The sequence below is a fragment of the Bidens hawaiensis genome, unplaced genomic scaffold (genome assembly GCF_021521415.1).
Source record: "Bidens hawaiensis isolate Kalapana, Puna unplaced genomic scaffold, B.hawaiensis_p1.1 tig00003956_1, whole genome shotgun sequence".
NCBI classification, from domain to species: domain Eukaryota; kingdom Viridiplantae; phylum Streptophyta; class Magnoliopsida; order Asterales; family Asteraceae; genus Bidens; species Bidens hawaiensis.
Window position 1 is genome coordinate 26682 of NW_027491227.1, and position 4699 is coordinate 31380.

The following is a 4699-nucleotide window of genomic DNA, read 5'->3' on the forward strand; positions in this document are numbered from 1 at the left end:
TACAATGGTTCATTAGCTTACAGTGATTCATTATATTACAATGAGTCATTAGCTTACAATGACTCATTAGATTACAATGATTCATTAGCATACAATGACTCATTAGATTACAATGACTCATTAGATTGCAATGATTCATTAGCATATAAAGATTCATTAGATTACAATGAATCATTAGATTATAGTGATTCATTATCTTACAAGGATTCATTAGATTACAATGGTTCATTAGCTTACAATGATTCATTAGATTACAACGATTCATTAGCTTACAACGAATCATTAGCTTACAATGATTCATTAGCTTACAATGACTCATTAGATTGCAATTCTTCATTAGCTTACAATGATTCATTAACTTACAATGATTCATTAGATTACACTGATTCATTAGCTTACAATGGTTCATTAGCTTACAATGATCCATTAGCTTACAATGGTTCATTAGATTATAATGATTCATTAGCTTACAATAATTCATTAGATTATAACAACTTATTAGATTACAATGCTTCATTAGCTTACAATGATTCATTAGATTACAATGGTTCGTTAGCTTACAATGATCCATTAGCTTATAATTATTCTTTAGCTTACAGTGATTCATTTGATTTCGACGAATCATTAGATTACAATGATTCACTAGCTTACAATCATTCATTAGATTACAATGGTTCATTAGCTTACAATGATTCATTAGATTACAATGAGTCATTAGATTACAATGACTCATTAGATTATAATGATTCATTAGCTTACAATGACTCATTAGATTACAATTCTTCATCAGCTTACAATGAGTCATTAGATTATGATGACTTATTAGTTTACAATGATTCACTAGATTACAATGGTTCATTAGCTTACAATGATCCATTAGATTACAATGATTCATTAGCTTGTAATGACTCATTAGATTACAGTGCTTCATTAGCTTACAATGATTCATTAGATTACTATGGTTCATTAGCTTACAATGTTTCATTAGATTACAATGATTCATTAGCTTACAATGACTCATTAGATTACAATGATTCATTAGCTTACAACTATCCATTAACTTACAATGATTCATTAGATTACAATGATTTATTAGATTACAATGATCATTAGCTTACAATGTGGTCATTAGATTACAATATGATCATTAGCTTACAATGTGATCATTAGCTTACAATGTGATCATTAGAATACAAATGCATTGGGGTTAAGGTAAAATATTCTAAGTAAAATGTAATCTAAAACAAGATCATTAGATTAGACTAGACTTAGCCATTTTAGCTTAGATATGAGCAATATTAATAGGACAAGTATTGATACGTGTAATTATTATACAGCCAGCAGAGCTCAATTAAAGAAAGAGATAACGATTAACGGAGAGTGAAACAGGATCCAGGTGAGTTTCTAGCCCCATTCCTTGTTATGTTTTCGGGGCTGTGTGCATACTCAATGTGGTTAGTTAATACCCTTACCTTAAGTTGTAAGTGTATGCCTTGTATGATTATGCATAAATAAATGCTTGACGGTGTGTGAACAACCATCGAATATTGCACGTACCCCCAAGCGTAGTTAAAGATATGATTGTTATATATGTATGTATGTATAAAAGTTATGATTATGAATGTATAGACAGGTATGGTATGGTTGTATAGAAGAAAGGGAACCGGGCCCTAACAATACTCGAGGCAGAAAGGGAACCGGGCCCTAATAATACTCGAGGAAGAGAGGGAACCAGGCCCTAATAATACTTGAGGCAGAAAGGGAACCGGGCCCTAATAATACTCGAGGCAGTAGGGCGTAATGCTCTTTAAAACGTTGAAATATGTAAAGTAGGGTCTAATGTAAAAGTATGAATGAAAAGGAGTAAAAAGAAAGAAAGTATTTGGTAATGTAAGTATGAAAGAAAGGTAAGCAGGTTATGTATTATGTATCTATGGATGCGTAAGTGTAAACATGAATGTATTCTATGTTACTTGATTAATTAGAACTCACTCAGCGTAGCTGACTTTTAGTATGCACGCATGTGAGTAGGATGAGACAACTGGCTTGAGCGGCGACACATGGCAGAAGAATAAGAGTCTAGCATCTGAAGACTCAAGATGTTTTATGTTTAAATGTTTTGATTTGAAAGACAAGATGTTTATTTAACACGAATTATAAAATTAATATGTAATGTTTTATGAAAGTTTTAATATTCCGCGAATGTTTTAATTAACTCTGATATTTAGAACTGTGTTTATTAGTAAATTCAACTTCCAAAGTAGGGCACCGGTAACGGGGCCTTACAGATCGTTTGATTACCAGTGTCGTGTGTTAGCGATTATTGAAGCCTAAGGTTTTCCTAGTTAGTCAATCTGATTTAATCTTTGCCAATTAATCTGCTAAGTGAACATGTGATTACTGTATATTTTCTTACTTGAAACCCGGGGGTGATTTGTCTTTATTAATTGTTTAAAATGTGTTTAATTACTTGCTTAATATTAGAGCCAAAACTTGTTTGCTTGTGTGATCAGCACCATTAGTTTGTTGTGGTCAAAATTTCATAATTTAAATGGCTATTTGATGTGGTAGAAAAATAGGTTTTGTAGAGTCAAAATCTACCTTGCAAAATTTAGAATGATTAAACATTATTGATGATAACATTTATGATCAATGGTGCACTATTTGACTTCTTAGATGTTTTGTAAATGTTTTGGCATTTAGAGACTAGTTGTCTACAAGATTGGTCTGATTTGGGATACTTGGTAGAGGTGAACACTCGTTTGTTCTATGACTAGCACAAGTAATATGACTTCGTATACATGTCGTGCATAATCCTTTAACTAATTAATTAAAATGACATATACATCTTTTAAAGTAATATATTTGGTAACAAGTCACCAACGGGTAGAGGTGCACAAATAACCCGAACCCGGAATCGGGCCCGAAAAAAAACTCGAAACCGATTTTTTTAAAACCTGGGTTTTAAATACCCGAACCTGAACCCGACCCTACCTGTAGGGTACGGATAGGGTATAACTTTCAATGTTGAAACCCGAACCCGTACCCGATCAAAACCCGATAATATCCGAAACTCGGTTTAAGCTATACCCGAAACCCAATTCTAGTTATACCCGAAACCCGGGTTTTTTGCATACCCGGATATTAGTGTTTGTGCACATGTTTTTGTGTGGCTGCCCACAGATCTATAGTCGTTCTTCAACGGATATTTTTTGAAGCACATATATGATATAAATACTTGTTTAGAGAACAACTGAAAACACATACAATATATGTTTTTTGTATCATTGTTTAGTTGTTTATATATGTTTGAATGAACTTTGAAGTATGTATGCATGCAAAAAATGGACTTATGATAAAAAAAAATGTAGCAGGCCCGTTGACAGAAGAAAGTTGTAGAAAATGGGTTTTTTTTTAATACCCGGAAAATAGGGTATTCAAATACCCGGGTATTGAAGACCCAGTTCAATACCCGACCCGAACCCGGTACAGAGGGTATGATTTTTCAAGCCAACACCAGACCCGATTATTGCTAATACCTGATTTTTCAATACCGAATCATACATGAACCCGATTCCATACCCGAACCCGGTTTTTTCTAATACCCGATTTGTGCACCTCTACCAACGTGTCATCGGGTCAACTTGGTCAAAGTCAACAAAAGTCTAACCTTGGTCAAACATTATTAAACAATGGTGTTGTTTGGATATTAGGGGTTCTATGAACCACTACACATTACTCACATACTTGTAATACTTTAGGGTACTTGCACGAGATTTTCGCTTTAGCAGTTGACTTTCTTTTAGAACGCTTTCGAGGTGCGTTTCATGGTCCCTCTATTTTACTTACTCCTTTTGGGGGATAAAGCATGCTCAAAACTTTTTGGATCTTGTGGATTGTTATTATCGCATGTACACATAATGAGCATCTAATCTGAAAGTCCTCACACACATTAAACCGTTAAACTCGACTGTATGTATTAAGTAGTACTATTGGGTTTGAGAAACTTGTTTTTAGATACAAACATGTGAACTCACCAACCTTTGGGTTGACCCTTTTAGCATGTCTTTCGCAGGTCACTAACTCTTGGTGCATGGATAGGAGGTCTCATGCATGTCTCGCATAAACATTAAATATAACATATTTGCTTTTCAAGTATTTTAACTTTTGGATGCGCTTGTTTTGCGCTTGAGCACTTTCTTTTGGTTTAGGGAACTTATTCCCACATGTCATGCTTCCGCAACTTAAATGGCTAACTCTGAAAAATGTTTTCCCATTTTGGGCAATTTATGGTTAATAAATAAACTTAGATGTTTTTTGGTGTAACTAATGACTAAGATCTTGGCTTGTCACACGCCTCGCGGTAAAAGCTTGCAGGTGGAAATTGAAGGTGTGACATTAAGTTCGATTGATTATATGAAAAGAGTCGAGGGTTGTCAACCCAAAATCTCGTGTTCGTTTGTTTGATATGATTGTTTGATCTGTATGGGTCAACATGTAAATAGATGGTGACCATTAGAAGAAGAAAAAAGAGTTACCTGTCATTTCCCTCTATGTGGTTTGCCACTTTTGTCATTTTCGTCCTTTTTTTTGTTGTTTCCTTCCTAATGGTTTACAAAATCTTGCTATTTTGGGAAAATGGTCGATTTTGAAACCCTATGGACGGAAACGGCAAAAACAAATAAAATTGGATGGAATC